This window comes from Pan paniscus, chromosome 13 (genome assembly GCF_029289425.2).
Source record: "Pan paniscus chromosome 13, NHGRI_mPanPan1-v2.0_pri, whole genome shotgun sequence".
Lineage (NCBI taxonomy): Eukaryota > Metazoa > Chordata > Mammalia > Primates > Hominidae > Pan > Pan paniscus.
Genome location: NC_073262.2, coordinates 114,475,465 through 114,496,147, shown reverse-complemented (window position 1 = coordinate 114,496,147; position 20,683 = coordinate 114,475,465). Strand labels below are relative to the sequence as shown.

At 33.5% G+C, this 20,683-nt stretch overlaps 1 protein-coding gene across 5 annotated transcripts in view; it reads left to right on the top strand.

Moving 5' to 3' along the window:
* Nucleotides 1-20,683, top strand: part of ERBB4 (erb-b2 receptor tyrosine kinase 4) — a 1,174,422-nt gene that overhangs the window by 669,569 nt on the left and 484,170 nt on the right. The gene's annotated exons all lie outside the window — the stretch shown is intronic.

Sequence of the window (20,683 nt, the reverse complement as noted above, 5' to 3'; positions counted from 1 at the left end):
AACCTACTGTTAAAGAATGTTTGATAGGTAGAATTGGAAAGAGGTACATTCTAGAGACAGAAGAAAACAAACACTGTCTTGGGTAAGAGAAGGAAGTTTGTATTTCAAAAAATATGAGGACATACCAAGGAGTATATAGCATATAGTTTTCAATAATATGTGAAAATTATTTTCACATATTAGTACTTATGAGACTATATGCTAAATAATAATTATGCTTTATTTATATATTTATTTTTGTTAATATATATTAATAATATATTGAGTTTAAATATATAACTTTCATACTTCTGGAATGCAGACTTCATTCTCTTACCCAAAACAGTGCATGTTTTGTTCTCTTCCTAGAATATATCTCTTTCCAATTATCCAAGATTATCTTCACATATTGGAACTTATAAGATCATATGCTCCCCTTTTATATGATTGATATTTCTTTGTGTAAATGTGCTATAATACACTTAACCAAACTCTCTGACATACATTTAACTAGCTTCTAGTTTTTTACTATTATAAGTATGACTACTACACTGTTCCATTGTCAGCTACATTTTCCCTTTTATTTAATTAGGCTAAATCTTAAAAGGGCAGTCTCACCAAGAAAGATTCATACACATTAAACTTGGGTACAGATCCTATATTACCTTTCAAAAAGTTTTGTTAATTTATCCTCCTAACACAGTACATGAGAGTGCCTGTGTTGCCACACCCTGGCCAAACTGGCAATAACAACCATTTTGACATTTGCTAGTGTAATAGATGAAAACATAGGATATATTTGTTTAAATTTGTATTTGATTATCAATGAGGTTAAACATCATTTTATTTGGTAATGTTCATTGCTTTCATTGGGAACTCCCTATTTATATATTTTGCCTGTTATTCTATATGGTATTCATCAGTTTTCCTTATGGTATTATGAGCTCATAATCTTATTAATCTCTTAGCTATCATTAATGTTGCAAATACGTTTTTCTAGATTTGGGAAAAACAGGTTTTCACTAACCTGTTTTATGTTGTCTTTTTTTTATGCAAACATTTGTGATATTAAGTAGTCATTTTTGTCTAGGATTTTCTGTGTGAATTCTAGGGGAGAAGAATGTAGATAAGAATGCAGTATCTTCAACCAGATAGCTTGGGTTAAGATAGCCCCAGCATTTACCAACCATAACTTAATGTCTGTGTGCCTTTCATGTATTAGCTCCTTTCTCCTAGAGGGTTAGAGGACACACATAAACCAACACATGTAAAACCACCTAGGAGAGTATCTGTTAAGAACTCAGTGAATGTTAGTTTTTCTTGTTATTATCATTTGTGCTAATTTTAAAAGACTTTCTCTAGTCAAAAATTATAGAATTATCCTGTGTTTTTCTCTAATGCAATTTTTGTTTTTTGTTTTTTTCTACTTAAAATTTTAATTTGCCTGTAATGCCAGCTACTCGGGAGGCTGAGGCAGGAGAATCACTTGAACCCAGGAGGCGGAGGTTGCAGTGAGCTGAGATTGCGCCACTGCACTCCAGTCTGGGCAACAAGAGGGAAACTCCATCTCAAGGAAAAACAAAACAAAACAAAACAAAACTTAATTTGTCTTAATTTTTTTTCCTAAAGTGGATAACTAATTTTCTCCATGCCATGTTTAAAATATTCATTATTTCTCAATTATTTTGATATTTATCCTGAAAACTGTAAATACCTACATGTATTATTAATGGAATTTTAACAATTAGACTTTTGATGTGATAAAAGAATGCTTTTGCTTTCAGCATATTTTTATGAAATTCATCACTATGCTGAAATCAAATACCTTTTATTACTTTTTCAATGAATACTATTGTATTTTCCATAATATCAATATATCATCCACAACTAATGATAAAGTTATCTCTTTCTTTCAAAAAGTTATTTTGTTATTTAATTTTTTTTTTCTTTAGTTGTTTAGGCCTAAAGGACAATGGAAAATGGTTATAATGAGAGTGGCAACTTTTTTACTGATTCCTGACTCTAATGAGAACTGTTTTAAATTATAAGATAAATTTCGATGGAAGATTTTAATTTGTATAGAAAAAGTTGTTTTAATTTCTACGGTGATACATTGTTTTTTGTTGTTGTTTGTTTGTTTGTTCTGAGATGGCGTCTCGCTCTGTTGCTCAGGCCGGAGGGCAGTGGCGTGATCTAGGCTCACTGCAACCTCTGCCTCCTGGGTTCAAGATATTCTGCTTCCTCAGCCTCCTGAATAGCTGGGATTACAGGCACCCACCACCATGCCACGCTAATTTTTGTATTTTTAGTAGAGACGAGGTTTTGCCATGTTGGCCAGGCTGGTCTCAAACACCTGACCTCAGGTGACCCGCCCGCCTCGGCCTCCCAAAGTGCTGGGATTACAGGCATGAGCCACCTCGCCTGGCCTGATGCATTGTTACCCACATAAATTTAGTAAATTTGAAGACATACAATGTAAATAAAAATATTATCTATTATTTCTTAAACCCAAAATAATAAGTAGTTACATTTTGGTGAGTATATTCAGGTATTTATTTCCTATACAAATTGGTTTTCATTTAAAAATACCGAATCAGATTTTTCAATTTTGTAACATGACTGTGTAATAGCAAACATATTTTAATGTCTGGACTAATAGCAATATCCCTGAAATGGAAAAAAAAAGACATTTTAAAGAGGAAGGCGGCATAATCAGATATGTTCTCAGAAAAACCCCGAAAGTATGCTTGAATAATAGATTATAGTGAGAAAGAGTTGATAGAAAAACAGTGTTTATATAAAGTATATCAATTTATATTAGGCTCAGCTATTAATGGCAAAACAGGCAATACATTAACTGTGGCTTAAATAAAAATATATTTCTTTCTCAAGTAAAAAAAGAATAATCTGGAGGTAGTGAGTTCAGAGCTGATCTGGCTTCCTGAATGTTATGGCCCCACAATTCTCTCTAATTGCTCATCCAACCTCAGCACATAAATTCTGCCATAGTCCAATAAGGCTACTTGAGCTTCAGCCACCATGTCATAATGCCAGCTGACAGGAAGCAAGAAGGGATAAAATACATATACCTTTTCTTAAATGTACTCGTCCTAAAAGTTGTACACACTGCCTCCACTTACGTCTTATTGTCCAAAATCATTCACTTATGACTACATTTAGCTAAAGAACGGCTAATGCATATAGAAAGGAGAGGTTCCGTAATTAAGGAAGAAAGAACAAGTTATGAGCCTTTGCCTCAGTAGGCTTTTCAGTAGTTAAGATGTGGAATAGCAGTATTTGAACGGGAACAATGAAACCAGAAAGAAGAAAATAGATATAAAACTTTGTTAATTTTTTCATTTAATACTGTTTAATATTTAGGTTTTTAAAATATTTGTTTTGGCATGATAAAAAACATTTTAAAAACTGATTACAATTTATATGAAGGAAAGTGGATCGATCTTCAGTGTAAAGCTTAATTTTTATATATGTATATACATTTAAACATTCAAAGTATTCCCGTTGCCTGCAGAAGATTCCCTCATGCCTCTTACCAGTCAATACCTGTCCCCTCAGTAGGCAGAAATTATTAATAGTATTTAATTTCTATCAACATAAACACATTTTGTGTGTTCTTGAACTTCACATGAATCCAATCATTACATATACTCTTTTATAACTGGTTTTTCTCACCGAACACACAGTCTCTATGATTTATCCAGAAAACAACACATTCATGAGGGAAAAGTATCTATTAATATTAACTAAAAAGAATAAACTTTAATTGCTGTATATAATCTGGTAAAATTTTGAAATAAACAAGGCTCCACTATGAATACACATTGGATAATGGTGAAAGTGTAATTCTTCTCCTTCCTCTGTCTTGCCATTCTTTAAGTGGATGTGGTGTGATCAGGTGCATAACCATGTGTGAGATAGAGTTAGAGTAAAATTAAGAGTCTCTTTGACACATAAATCCAAAATACCTACTGATGTGTGCAAGGAAACACTCAGAATCAGCAAAATTGGTATTCTCTAAGTGTATACAATATTTTGGCAAAATGTGATGCTATTAATTTTTTGACTACTTTTCTTGATCAAAAATTGTATGTGTCACTGAAGTAAGTGAAGAGAGAAAGCCTTCTTATGACTGCTAAGTGCCTGTGTATTTGTCTATTTTAAAATTTATTTCAGAAGTACAGTCATGTGTTGCTTAATGGCGAGGACATGTTCTGGGGAATGTGTTGTTATGTGATTTCATTATCCTGTGAACATCATAGAGTGTATTTACACAAATCTAAATGGTATAGCCTCCTACACGTCTGGGCTATATGGTCTAGCCTGTTACTACAAACCAGTGCAGCATGCTACCATACTGAATACTGTAAGCAATTGTAACAAAATGTATGTGTGTATATGAACATAGAAAAGGTACAGTAGAAAATATGGTATAAAATATTAAAAATGCTACACTTGTGTGTAGGACACCTCCCATGAATGAAGTTTGCTGGACTGGTGGTTGCTCTGGATAAGACAATGAGTAAATGATGAGTCAATGTGAAGGCCTGTGACATTGCACTACTGTATACTTTATAAACACTGCACTTAGGCTACACTAAACTTATTTTAAAAATATAATAATTGTGCTGCAACATTGCTACAGCGATGACATCACTAGACACTAAACATTTTTCAGATCCATTAAAATCTTATGAGACCACCATCATATATGCAGTCTGTCATTGACGGAAATTACATTGTGTAGTTCATGACTGTATTTGGGTACTTGTTTCTCCTTCTTCAAAATTTGCTTATTATTATTCTAAAAGGGCAAATAAAGGAATGCATCTAAGTGGGGAAAGTATGAGGAATAATTAAAATTACCAACAAAACAGGGAAAGCTAAAGACTCTTTGTAATCATCAAAGCATCGGATTATTCAGTTCTTTAAATTAAAGCAAGTGCTCAGCACTCTTAAATTTTCTAGGTAATTAAATGCCCTCTGTAGTTTGGCTATTTTGACTATAATCTTGCTGATTTGAATGGTATTTTATTAATGATATCTCAAGGGGAATTTGCAGTAGCTTGAAAATTAATGAAATATTAATAACCAACAACCAAAGAAATGCAGATGTGTCTGCTTTGGAAAAAAAAAACGTGATCTGCATGTTCCTTAGATTAAAAGCATTTTATTTGAGTTTTTTTTTTTTTGCATTTCTATTTGAAGCATGACAATACAAGCCTTAGCTTAAAGAGTGGGCATTTGGTAAGAAATACAGCGCACATATTGTGTGTCTTTGACAAACCTTTTGTGTAAAACATTATTTTGGCAATTTGATATATTTTAGCATTAACAAAAATGTTTTGTGCAGGAAAAATGTGATTTATATTTTTATTTAAATGTAATTCTGAAACCAAAGGGACATAGCTGAACTTCTTTCACTTCAAATGAAAAACAAATGCCTCATCTACAGAATGGAAGATGGCTAAACTGCTGAAGAGGAATCTCTGTTGCTGTATGGCATGGCATGAAATTATGGAGCAGTGAAGAGTCAAGTTTACACTCACAATAGGAAAGAACTCCACCTGCCATAAGGTTATCACTCTAGTATGGAGAGAGCACTGGTCCCTGAAGGGATTTTGCAGATCAAGAGTGTTGAGAGTGGAGATACAGAGAAGATTCATGGTCAGATCCTAAATTTTACCTAATCTATCAAAGGAGATATTACCTTCACCCAGTCCTTTAAAATTCATTATTTGAAGACCTAGCATTAAATAATTACACAAGCAAATATGAAGACTTAATTTAAAAGTAAACAAAAAACTCTGGAAATAAGAATAGCTGATGATCAAGAGTAGATAGGGTAAGACAAGAACAAAGTTAGATGCAAAGCTGAAAAATAAAGATGGATTACAGTTCTCTATTCAGATTATTAAAGGAGCTCTCTTATTGGCTCAGTATAAAGGAACTAGAGGATGCTATCAAAATATTCTATTTTGTCTTTATTCTTCATTGTAAATAGATATAACTAGCAAAATGAGAAAAAAAAATGAGAGCAGTAGGTTTTTTTTGTTTGTTTGCTTTTTTTGACTGGAATGCAGTGGTGTGATCATGGCTCATTGCAGACTCAGTCTCCCAGCCTCAAGTGATTCTCTCGCCGAAGCCAACCAAGTAGCTGGGACTACAGGTGCACACCACCATGTCTGGCTGTATTTAACAAAGCTTTTAACACATTCGCTTGACATATTGTTAAAAATCTTAATGACTTTGGAAGAATCAGAGTGAAGATTTTGAAGCCTTTTTATATATACCACGAGTTATAGTCAATACATTTTTGAAGGCAGAGTATCTATATCTATTATTTTTTTTAAGAACACGTTGTTTTACACAATTATTTTACTTTCAGAAACTTATGCCACAGAAGACTTAACACCCTGGACAAAAAAAATATATATGTATGAGGAATTTTGCATAATTGTCCATAGTGAAAATTTGGCAACAACCAAAATCTCACCCCCAAATAAATGATTAAAGAAAAATATATTTATACATTTTATGTTGTACAGTTACACAATGGAATTAGCTAGTTCTAATGAAAATGAAAGATTTTCTTCAGAATACAGTTAGTGAAAATTGCCAGTTGGAGAACATATACAACACTACTTTTGGGGAAAAAAATATGCAGGTGTATGTAAATAGTGAAAATATCTTAGGCATGGAATTTTGGTAATCTTCATAATCTACAGGTTAGGAGTGAAGTTTTGGTGATCTTATATAGTCTACATTTGTACATTTTTATGTTATGGAGAGAAATTACAGAGAAGTTTGCATTGTCATCTCAATCTAATTTTTAAATTTAAAAAGGCTTTTCTGAGATTGCAAGAGGCGAGTGACCATGCCACAGGTTTTTAGAAAAGTCGATGACTACACGCTTAACATGTTGTTGAGGTCATCTATGCATCAGCAATGGGAGGTTCAGGTATTCTCTGGGGTCCTTCTAGTTCTAAGACTCTGTGATGCTGAGAGATGGGAGAGATATGAAATCTGCTGTGCTGAAATGGAAGGGCTTAGCTTACCCGTGGCACTCCAACTACAATTTAGAATTTCTTATCTCACTCCTTCTTCCTGGACCGAATCATTCTCACTGTCCCATCATATTTTAAGGAATACCATTAGGAAGTCACTAAAGATTTCACTTTTTAAGATTTCACTTCTTCTAGCACAACTAGAAACAATGTGATGGATTTGAGTTCTTAATTTAAAAATTGTATGCTTCATATAGTTATCTAGTCCAAAAATATTTTACATTGTATGTTTATAACTAAAGTGTATCTTGTTTTCCCTCCACCTTGTGAAGTTTATCAGTAAAACCAATAAAGCCTACTGAATTAACACACATATAATATCACTTACAATAAAAGTAAATGTACTTTTTACTTACAATAAAACAATACAATTTTACTTACAATAAAACAATACAATTTTACTTACAATAAAATTGCATCACTTACAATAAAAGTAAATTTATAATAGGAAAACAGGAAAATAAATGCACAGCAATTATTTCTAAACTGACTTGAATAATTATTTTTTGAAGGGGCAATTATCATACCATATTGACCTTTAAATATACTGACCTGATGTTTAACATATTCTAGCATGACTCTGAATTTATTTTTCACTAAATAAGATAAAAAAATAAATTTTGTGATAATTTGGAAATCTATTTTATCTGTAAACTGAGGGGATTTTATAGATATAACTCAGTAAATCTTAAAAAGGACAAGACTGTCAGAAAAATTGGTGTTCTCAAGAAAAATTGAAAAGAACCCCCTCCTTTTGCTGACATTTGCATAGGCTTCCACTCAAAACCATACATAGGTACACACATAATTCTATTATCAGGCTCACTGCAAAATAATTCTCTTACAATACTTTCTCTGTGTACTTTATATCCATCCTTGAACCCGAATGTTGTAATTTGTGATGTGGAAGTGTTCTAACAAACTGAGCATGAATTATAACAAGATCAAATACTAACCCTCTACAGCAGTACTAATGATGTGAAAGGCTTTAGCCTTTTCATATATGTATTTTTTCATTTGAGCAAATGTTATTTAGCAAGCACAGAATGATATTTTTGGTCTAGAAAGTTAATTAATAATTCATTCATGAATAATCATTAAAAGCAATTATTGAAATGTATGTCTGACTTCATAAAGCATAATACTAAAATGTGTGCTTATTTAATGTGGTGATTTTTATTTGGAGACATGCTTCCTGTACCCTCTGCGTCTCTTAGTAACTTCCTCCCCTTTAGATGTTTCCTCTGCCTTCCTCCTCCTGCTTCTCCTCCCTCTCTCTCCATACATTTCTATCACAGTGAGCACATATAGTCTCTTGAATCCATATTTACTAGATTTAGTGTTGATTGCAAGGTGAATAACTAATAGCTGTAGCTGTCACTATAATGTAACTTCTTTAGATAGAGTTTAAAAGTGATTTGTAATAGAAATCTATATTTTTGGTTTATGATGGAAAACAGCTTAGAGAAAGAGCTTTTGCTTCAATTAGATTTTCTTTATTCACTTTTGATATAAGATTTGAAATATTGTCCTATACTTACTGCTAGGGAATACCATTTTATATAGATGTAGTATGTGAACATAGGTGTGCCTCCATGCTCTAAAAATGTCCCACAATAAAGTCTGAATGACCCAGGATTAGAGGGTTTTTTTTTTTTTTTTAATGCCAAAGCACTGCTCACTGCTTTTGGAAAAGGCCCTTTATAAGGCACATGGTAGAGAGATGGAGTCTAATCAATTAATTTATTGGCATAGAGAAAATTACTTAACTACCAGAAAAATGACCCCAATAAATAGCAGTTAACACAAAATTGTATTTATTTATTTATTTTAGAAATAGATTTTGCTATGTTGCCCAGAGTGGACTGGAACTCCTGGGCTCAAGTGATCCTCTGGCCTTGGCCACCCAAGTAGTTGGGACTGTCGGCATGCCCACATATCTTTTGGCAGCTTAAAAAATTTTGGACTCACATCTTCTACCTCTGTATGCAGTGTATTATCCTCTTTTCTGGTGTTAAGTTCCCTGATAATCTGCCTTTCCACAGTTTAAATTTATTAATGGAAGATATTTACTTCTTGCCTGATGATACTAAAATATTACTCACCTTCAAATATAGCACTAATCACATGATGATGTGACACTTAGAATTGTGTTCCCACACTAAGCTATGACTTTTAGAATTTCTAGGTCTTATTTAAATTTATGCCAGGGCCTTGTGCCACATTTTCTGCATGATAGAAACTTAGTAATTGATTGTTGAATGAACGAACAAATTGAATTCCCTTATACTGAAAATGAGAAATCAGGCATTCTTGATCAAAACCCAAAAGTCTTTATTTCACAAGTCCACAGATGGGGATTTTCACTGATGTCTCTGAAATTCATACAAGTAGACACTGAGAGTATATATACATATATATAATAAAAATTACCAAGTTTGAGGAGTCCCTTTGAGAATGAAAGTTGTATTCTTACCTGGAAAACTGTATTTTAGTCCTCTCATTTGTGTGCTTCACATGCACTACAACATTATATTTATGCCAAGGTTGTTATATTACCGCAAAGGGTGCTAGTGATTTATGGTCTATTAGAACAGATCACTGTTCGATATTAGAATTTTGATCTTATAGTAACTTAGCATGATATCTTATAATAATCTTATTTCAATGTAGATATCTCAATAAAGGGCATATGACTAAGTTTCAAAATAATAGGACATAACAATGGAAATCTTATTTTAGTATAAAAACCTATTAATAACAAGTGTCTAGAATATGAATGATTAGGACAGTATATTTCAATACAATTCCACAACTAAGGTACATAGAAAACGTAAAGACATTTTATAAGCTTGATGTCACTTTTATGAGGGAATTGTACTTTTTTTATGGCCACTTGTACTTGAGAACACAAAAATATATTTTACAGATAATTGGCAGGGACAATGACATGCATTAAAATAATCTATATTGAGTTTTACTTCCCAAATTTATGGAATGCTAAATGGAACAATTTTTAAATTAAAAGTTTACAAAACCTATTAGAGTTGTATGGGCAACTATAAAAAGAGTGGTAGACAATAAAGGAAGAAGGAAACAATTGGAGAAAGAAAAGGAAGATGATGGATACTGGGAGAATCACAAGGAGGACAGCGAAGTCTTACTAAATATGACAGTCTAGGTCACAAATACTCTTAGGACTTTTAGCAGCTCTCAAGGTAATTATAACCAGCGATCCACTCAGGTAAGTCATTTGCATCCATGGAAATTTAAAAGTAAAAACAAATAGGTTTTTGTGGTGCTATTTTCAGAAGAAACTTCTGTTGAGAGTTTGTAAATCATGAAGAAAAGAATATGTTAAAAATATCAATATAATTTGTATATATACCACTCTATTAGAGAAGATGCAATAATTTCACTCAGAATATGAAAGTATTTCTTAGACACATGATGGACCTGATAATTTTGGGGGTCCAATGTTATATTTTAAGCAATGTAATTTAATTTTTGCATTATTTTTTTCCTAACTTAGTTCAATAAACATTTATTGAAAACTTTCTTATATGCCAGGAAATAGGCTAGGTACCGGGGTTACTAAAATAACAAGTTGGCCTATGCAACCTAATAACTCACTTCTGTAGTGATAGAGAAAGAATATAAACAGACCATAATTCTGCTAGGTGATAAAATGCTATATCAACTTTGTAACTATTATTACAGGATAACAACTGGGAAGGTTGGAAATATCATGTTAGATGAAATTACATTTAAGCTAAATCATACGGTGATGTACAGGCATGTCCTAGAGCAGGAGGATGTCACGTTAAGCAGACTCAGGGAGATGACAGTGATTGTAGAAAGGACTAACAATCATATTAGCCATACTTGTGTCTGCTAACTGTTAAAAACACAGGTATGTTTCACTGCAGGCCATCTGGCTTCAGAGCCTATGCTCTTAAGCATTATGCTGTGCTGTGTATCAGGATAATACAGAGTTCGTTCTTGGCAGGATTGAAGCCATTCGGTGTGACTGGACGATAGAGTTCATGGAATCAAGTGAAAAAATTGTTGGGACAAGATTCCAAAGGGGCTTATACGCTGTGCTGGGATATTTAGACTTTAACTTAGAGAAAATGTTAAGTCATAAAACATTTTTATGTAGGGAGCAACATAATGATGTTCATGAAATTGAAATGAGGTTTAGAAAAAAATCAAGACAAGCATCATGGTTAGGAGGCTGTTGCAATAGATTTATTGAGAGGTAAGGAAAATTGGGACTTAGACATAGTGAAAGTAATGAATTTGAGGCATTATTTTAGAAATCAATGAAAAATTGAGTCAGAAAAATATTGAGAGATCCAGTGAGAAAGACAAGAACCATGACACTAAATAACATTTTTAAGTCTTTATTAAGTCATTTCAATATATTTTATAATATGCAACATAGAGCAGCAGGGTATAGAGTATCAGAATCTTGGGAAATGCAAAAAGGAATAAAATAAGGGTTCCTTTGATCAAAGAACAACCCAATAGTTGAGCTAGAGGACACATAGAATAAACAAAATAACACAAAAATGATCACTTATGAATGTTATTTATTGGTTTTCAAAGATAATTCTGTATTATTCACAATTATCATACTTTACATGGCTTATCTTCACTATGCCATCTAGTTTAAAAGGTTTATAAGAGCCATTCTATTTCACTTCAGGGTATCAGACATATAGGAAGAACCTGGCAGCGAGCCATAAAACCATGTTTGGCAATAGCCACTTATGGGAACAAGAATGATTTCATTTCACAAAACCTAAAGAGAGAAGCATTGTTAAAGGATAGCAGAACTTCATTAATTTCCTAATTCTTACTGCTTCAAATACACATTTTCTGTGAGGTTAAAACCTCCCATTCTCTAGATCCTGTGTATCTTCCTGTCCAGATCAACTTTCAGCTGCATTCCAGAAATGACTCATCATTCTGTAGAAATACCATATTTCACTTTCCTCTATACATACCAGGTTTTTTCCTATCTAAGATATCTGACTTTAAAATCTGCAAAGATAACACTAATCAGAGAGAGAACTGCAGTTCTATGTACTGGAAACACTGCAGTATATAGTCTTGGATATCATAGTAGGATCTGGAACTTCAAAAAGTACTATGGATCTTATCCCATTCTTGAGCAGATGCCATGATTGTAAAAGATGCTTTTCGTTGAAAAGGAAAGCAAAGAATGCTAGTGATTCCCAGAGGAAAGCAGTTAAAGTCCTCAGTCATAGAGATTAATTACTGTGGATGGATTGAACATACATAGTGCAACAGCTGTAAAAACATGATTCTAGTATGAAGATTTGTTACATATATAACAATAAACATACGGTTTAAGTTGTTCCACAAAGATTTAGTCTAATAGCTGATTTGATAAAAATAAAATACTCAAAGCCAGGCATGGAGATACACACCTATAGTCTCAGCTACTCAGGAGGTTGAGGCAGGATGATCACCCAGGAGTTCAAGGCCAGCATGGGCAATATAGCAAGACCCCATCTCTTAAAGAAATAAAGAAATGAAGAGCTTTATAAGAGTATACACATTCATATATCTACATGTTTTATGTGATTTTTACAATTATGTGTAAAGTGTTACCATTTTTGATATTCATGCCACTGAAGTTTGTAAACTTACATTTTAAAATTACTATTTGATTTTCTGCATTTATTTTATTCTTATTTTATCATTAAATCTGGGATGATGTGTGTGTTTATATACTTGTAAATTTTGCTTTGTGCAGATCTATATATTTGCAGAAATTTTCAATTCTTGCAAATGATTATAAGATGATTTTACAGGAGAGAATGTGAGTTTCAGGTCCATTTGCCAATTTTCTGCCTGGACTGTTGTTTTTATACAGCTGAATCAAAGCCGAAAGAATAAAGTGAATAGCAGATACAAAATATTAACTACATTGACTTATCCTTCATCTGCATTGAGCGAAACAAACAAATACGTAATAAATGTATGGAATTAGTTGCCATTTTATACATTTCATACTTTTTGATAATTCAGATTACTTTTATTCCTCATATCACACTGGAAGTTCTGGAAAGAACACGATCTTTTTTTTTTTTTTTTTTTTGGTTTTAAGGAATGGAGAGTTTAATAGGCAAGAAGGGGCAAGAAGGAAGGGAGAAGACAGAAGGAAGAAGCTCCCCCATACAGAGACAGAGGGAGGGGAGCACTCTAAAGCTGAAAGAGGAGGTCCCCCTTTTTTGGTTTATGTGTTTGTTCCTTTTATTGTTTTCACTTGAAAAGCAAAATAAAAATCATAGATAATTTTAGGTCAATGTATTTGTAATCATAGCTCTATTGGCATATTTTAAAATTTATGTTCACCTTTACTGAAAAACAATTGAGGATTTTTATAGGAAGACAAGCTTAGATAATACTTTTTATAAACAGTGGGATTAATGTTAGTCACAGAATCAGCTAACGCTGTTTTACTGGTTAAGTTTTTTAATGTTTATTAAAATCTTCATTTATATTATTGTACTTGATTATAAGACAATAGGAATGCACAGTCTATGTGTTTCAGATTCTGAGTAGAGCAATTGTTGCATTATCAAGAAACTTTGCTTCGATTTCTCCTTGCTGACAATTCATTTGAAGGCCCATGCATAAACTTGTACAATAATATAGTATTGTAGAGCTTAGATTTTTGATACTAGATTCTATAAAACATTTAAGGCAGGCATGGTCTAGGTATTCTTAGGCAGGAATAACTAGTCATAATTACAAAATAGAAAAACATCCAAAGAATAAAAATCAAAGAAAGAGTGATAGGACATAAGTTCAGAGTGGAACCCAGAGACAAGATCATAAGATAGGTTTTATTTTAGTTTATTTTAGTTTTGAGATGGAGCCTCGCTCTGTTGCCCAGGCTGGACTGCAGTGGTGTGATCTTGGCTCACTGCAAGCCCCGCCTCCTGGGTACAGGCGATTCTCCTGCCCCAGCCTCCCGAGTAGCTGGGACTACAGGCGCCCGCCACCACACCAGGTTAATTTTTTGTATTTGTAGTAGACACAGGGTTTCACTGTGTTAGCCAGGATGATCTCGTTCTCCTGATAGTTTTTATAGGTCACAGTATAAGTGTATATTCTCCTGATAGTTTTTAACGGTCACAGTATAAGTGTATATTTAATTCTAATTACAAAAGGATATAATTTTAGGACTTCAAAGGGGCGTGTTTATTTTACACTTTAAAGAATTAAGAGTCTCTCATTTTCTTCTTAAGTAGTATAATACGAATGGTACTGGAAATAATGTGTCTATTTCATAATCTATTTTGGAGATAGAACTGGCACGACTTGTGGTTATATTGGGTTAGAAATAGGAATGACTTCTTACTCTTTGGTCTGAGCAAATGGATGGCTGATCTTGCTATTAATTAATATGGGAAAAACTGATGAAAAAGTATGTTTGGAGAGATGGAACAGTTAGTTATTCCCAACAGACATTCAAGTAGACAGAAAATCCCAGCTACTTGGGAGGCTGAGGCGAGAGAATCACTTGAACCTGGGAGGCAGAAGTTGCAGTGAGCCAAGGTCACGCCATTGCACTCCAGCCTGGGAAACAAGAGTGAAACTCCGTCTCAAGAAAAAAATAAAAATAAAAGATATAATTATCAACTTATTTTACCTAAACAGAGGAATATCACAGAATATCACATGACTATTTTAAATAGACTACATCCGTTTAGGCCTAGCTGCTCCAAGAAATAAGTTGGGAGGTAATTAAGGAGATGCCAATCCAAAGATAAAAAGAACCAAATATGATATGCGTTTTCCAGAGCTACTTAATATTATGGTCAGGACAGGTTTTTTCCAATCTCCTAAGCAATAACAGATAAATCTTTATGATATATCTATACTTTATAGATATAGATATATATAGATATATACTTTAATGAAGTATATTTGTGAAAATATTGGAAGATCTAGAGACTTTTTAGTAGATGTCTGCAAGGAAGCACCCAAAAAAGGAATTTTAAGCCCCTTTTATTAAGGACCACTTCTAGGAAATTATAGTCAATCTTTTATTTATTTATTTTTTATTTTTTAGACAAAGTTTCACTCTCCAGGACAGGCAGGAGTACAGTGACTCAATCTTGGCTCAATGCAACCTCTGCCTCCAAGATTCAAGTGATTCTCCTGCCTCACCCTCCCAAGTAGATGGGATTACAGGCACCCGCCACCACGCTCAGCTAATTTTTGTATTTTTAGTAGAGACGGGGTGCCACCACACTCAGCTAATTTTTGTATTTTTAGTAGAGACGGGGTTTTACCATGTTGCCCAGGCTGGTCTTGAACTCCTGACCTCAAGTGATCTGCCTGCCTGGAACTCGCAAAGTGTTGGTATTACAAGTGTGAGCCACCACACCTGGCCAGTTCTCATCAATCTTTATCACTTTACATAAAGGCAGAGATTCAAAAGGATTCACTGTATGTATGATTATTTCTAAGTCTCTTGATACGTAAATATCATATTTTATATTTGAAATAATAATATCCCAATTTTCTGCCAAGGTCAGCACCTTGAGCTTTTCAGACCCTGGTATCATTTGCTAGGGCAGTTTACAGACTTTCTTGACCTGAACCACCAGCTTTTGTGCAAGCATGCAGCCTGAAGCAGCCTGGAGTTACTGCTCCAGGTGGAGGAGTTCCTGGGAAGTGCCAAAGAGATCCCCAGAAGCAGGAAAGCAGTCACTTTCATGTGGGTTCAGGGTAGGAGTTTGCAAATCCCAAAAGACAAGGGATAGGCTCCCACCCAGTCTGCGGATTAAGGGCCAGATGCCAAGGATGGAAGGATAGAGGAGATAGCAACAGCAGCAGCATCCCAGAAAAGAAGGAGAGGTGGGAAAAAGGGCCAGTGCCAGAACACCCACAGAGGAAAGGAATCAAGAAATGGCAAAGCTACTGAAAGGGCAGGCACAGATTTTTCAAGACTGGGTGATGAGGAAATCTAGAGATGGTAGTGGGGCTTGTGAGAACACAGGCAGGCCTAGTGGTCTTGGCCCCTTGCTACTGCCAGCAGGACTGGACTTTCTGGCCTCTCTCTCAATGCTTCTAACAGAGGCTCACTCTGCATCCTACCTCCAAGCCCTCTCAATGAAGCAGGGGGTCAAGAAAAAGGAGGAAAGAAAAGATAATTGAATGATGAATCCTCTCAATTTCTCCACTGAATACACAGAAACCTATGAATGTTAGACCCCTATAGGTTCATATATTGAGTTAGGATGTCATATCCCATTGTGTCCGGAATTTTTTCCTTCCGGTGGGTTCTTGGTCTTGCTGACTTCAAGAATGAAGCCACGGACCTTCACAGTGAGTGTTACAGCTCTTAAAGATGGTGTGTCTGGAGTTTGTTACTTCAGGTGTTCAGATGTGTCTGGAGTTTCTTCCTTCTGGTGGGTTCCTGGTCTCACTGACTTCAGGAGTGAAGCTGCAGATCCTTGCAGTGAGTGTTACAGCTCTTAAAGGTGGCACGTCTGGAGTAGTTTGTTCCTCCCGGTGGGTTCTTGGTCTCGCTGACTTCAGGAATGAAGCCGCAGACCCTTGTGGTAAGTGTTACAGCTCATAAAGGTAGTGTGGACCCAAAAAGTGAGCAATAGCAAGATTTATTGTGAAGAGCAGAAGAACAAAGCTTCCACAGCATGGAAGGAGACCTGATTGGGTTGCTGCTGCTGGCTGGGGTGGCCAGCTTTCATTCCCTTATTTGTCTCTGCTTATGTCCTGCTGATTGGTCCATTTTACAGAGTGCTGATTGGTCCATTTTAGAGAGAGCTGATTGGTCCACTTTACAGATTGCTGATTGGTGCATTTACAAACCTTTAGCTAGACACAGAGCGCTGATTGGTGCGTTTTTACAGAGTGCTGATTGGTGTGTTTACAATCCTTTAGCTAGACACAGAGTGCTGATTGGTGTGTTTTTACAGAGTGCTGATTGGTGCATTTACAATCCTTTAGCTAGACACAGAGTGCTGATTGGTGCGTTTTTACAGAGTGATGATTGGTGCATTTACTATCCTTTAGCTAGACAGAGTGCTGATTGGTGCATTTACAATCCTTTAGTTAGACACAGAGCGCTGATTGGTGCATTTACGATCCTATAGCTAGAGAGAAAAGTTCTCCAAGTCCCAACTCGACCCAGGAAGTCCATCTGGCTTCACCTCTCACTATTTTTCTTCAGCACAATTCCTTTTATGGTATTATCTTACTCACACTTTATTTTTAGATAGAACCATATTAAATTCCCTTTTTTCTAAGTAAAATAATGATCTGATATATCAGTTTTATGCAGTTCATTCCATTTTAAATTCTTTGAGCAAAGTATCTTTACTATATACTTAGAAGTCTTCTTCACCTAAGAGTTCCTTTTTTTATTTCACAAAAATATAGCCAAGAAAATAGTTTTAATCAGTGATTGCAATGACAAGAGTTTCAACTATGCAGTGTTGTCTCCATGAATTAATCTAGTGAGTTTTGACTTATGAACATATTCTGTAGAAGTTATGTTTGAACAGGAATCTCGGGAAAATTGCCTTTTCTCATCTAAGACAATGCTTGAAAAAAATTGAGAACAAAGCATATATTTTCTACTGAATTAAAAATATAGTGTAAAAACTCTTATTTTCTGCTGATAAGAAACAGATGTTATAGCATTAATTTGGCTTTAACAAACTATTAGCTGTGATTTTATCATCATACAATTATTGTAAACTTGTTATTGTTTTTATCCCTTTAGCCGATAAATATGTTAAAAATTAAAATGGAAAAGTTGAGTTCTAGCTTGAAAATAAACACTTGCTAGATCTAATGATTATTCTACATGTCATGCAATCAGAATCTTGAATGAGATTTTTAAGAGAGATATGGCACTACCTTTTATCTGTGTCTTTAAATATTTTAGTAACAGCAAGGTTAAATAAAATTTTTGAATAAATATGTTTTATATTAACTTGGATACAACTTTAAAGAATTTAAAATGCTGAATATAGAAAAAGAAAAGAAATTGTCCTTTATTTCACATGACTTTACCCATTTATGCTTTAAAATTTTTTAAAAGATCATTTGCTGGCTTTAATAGTAGTGAAAAAATTAGCATTTCATTTTATAACCCCATTGGTCAGCATTCCAAATCCTCTGTTTTAGTTTTTTCATTTCCTTACTGTTTGCTGATCACACACATTCATTTCATCTACTGAGTTGTTTGTTTAGTTGTAGCTTCCTTGCTGTTCCAAGCCTCAAATCCCACCCATTCTAGAGTAATACATTTTCTGTAACTTTTTAATGAGTATTTTTATTCTTAAAGATAACCCGACTTTGTGTGTGAACATATTGTGCATGTATCACCTGTGAGAGATGAAGAAAATTATAAAAACAATTCATTGTTAGTCTTTAGCCAATATTTATAGGTTTTTCTTTATATTGTTAATGGCAATATTCAAATTGTGTTTGGATTCCATCAATATTGTTTTTGGCCTGGGTGTAGTGACTAGTGTCTGTAATCCTAGCACTTCGAGAGGCTGAAGTGGGAGGATGATGGATGACTTGAGCTCAGGAGTTTGAGACTAGCCTAGGCAACACAGCCAAACCTCTTCTCTGCTAAAAGTAAAAAAAAAAAAAAAAAAAAAAAAAAAATGCCTGGACTGATGGCATGAATTTGTGGTCCCAGTAACTCATCAGGCTGAGGTAGAGCGCTTGAGCCCAGAAGGTGGAGGCTGCAGTGAGCCATAATCACACCACTGCACTCCAGCCTGGGTGACAGAGTGAGACTCTGTCTCAAAAAAAAGGAAAAAAACTACATTATATATATATATATATATATATTTATATGTATATATATATTTTATATATATAAATATATAAAATATATATATTTTATATATATAAATATATAAAATATATATATTTATATAAATAAAATATATATATTTTATTTATATAAAATAATATTAGAAAATAATATATAAAATATATATATTATTTTTTAAATAGATATATATTTATAAATATATATAAAAAATATATATTTTTTATATTTATTTACATATAAAATATATAATATATATATTTTATATATAATATATAATATATATTATGTAATATATTGTCTTTGTTTTTTCCTAATTCTTTTTGAGTTGTATTTTTTATTTCAGAGAAGTAAAATTAATTAATAATTTATTTTCATGCCAAATTATTCTCTAATGGTTATTATAGACCCTAACACCATGGTAGTATTATAACATGCTAGTGTTAATGTACGAGTGAATATTCCTATTTTTAATATTTAAATAAAACATTGCCTAAGTATTTCCTAAGGTTTGGGAAATCATCTTTCTGTCAGTAACACAGCACTAAGTATTTATATGGCAAAAATTAAAATTTACTATATTTACTGTCAATAAACTTTAATTGTACTAGCAAGAGAGCAGAAATGCAGAACATTACAGACTTATAATGTGTGAATCACTTGCAAGCTAAGAGGCCTAGGTAATTATTTGTCTTAAATGAGTAGTGTACAATAAAACCCAGGGACAATGATAATTGAGGTGACTTCATTCTGCTTCAACTCTGTTATCACATAAAAGGAGCAATCTGTTTTTAATCTAAAATTTGACATGAGTAAACTTGTTTTATTAGTTCCTTGGTGCTTGCTAAAACAAAGAAAGCAGCAATTTAAGAGTTAGGCTTATAAAAATCTTTTGAAGACTCTGTAGCTAGGACTTAATCAGAATAATGTTGAAAGTTAGAAAATAATTGGAGTAACTTAACAGCACAAACAAGTCAAATTACAAAGAGTGAAAGGCAAATCTTGTTTCTCTATGTCCAGTATCATACAATCATGGTATACTTTACTTAGTAATGAAAGAGTTCTTCTAAGAAGTTTGCGACTTACAATAGCAGTTGGCTTGTGACTTTTCTCACATAGACTTCCAGAATTAAATTGATTTTGACAAATATTTAAAATGAATGACAAGAGATGTTTTGGCGTCTAATAACCACCATTTATGTTTTTACACAATTACAGAAAATTGTAAGATAAATTTAATGATTGCATTAACAATTTTTCTTTGTTTTACCATTGCCAATATGTTTGTAATGAATCACTTATTTGTGGTTTTTCTACCAGAAATAGGAAAAGAAGTTAATGGAAAACATTTACATTTCTTTTTCATTGCTGCTAATCATTTCTGCTTATTGGACATTGAAGAAGTGTGTCTTACAGAACTGATTACTTCTGGGTATATAACCTACTAATTATATGTGTGCTTTGCATTATTCTTGCCTTCAGCTTTCATATCCAATATGAGATGATGAGCAGATTGCTTTAATTCCAAAGCAATCACAGAGTCACCACCCCCAAAATATTTCTACAATAAAACAAGGGAATTGTTTCACTACAAAGTCAGGATTCATTTTGTATTATTTCTTACAGAGGAAGACATAGCTCCATAACTCTGGAGTGAACTTAAAATTAACTTTTAGGAATTTTAATATTAAACTTTATTAAACATAACACGTCTTTTAAAGAATAGTCATTTACCTGAATGATTTTACTATCT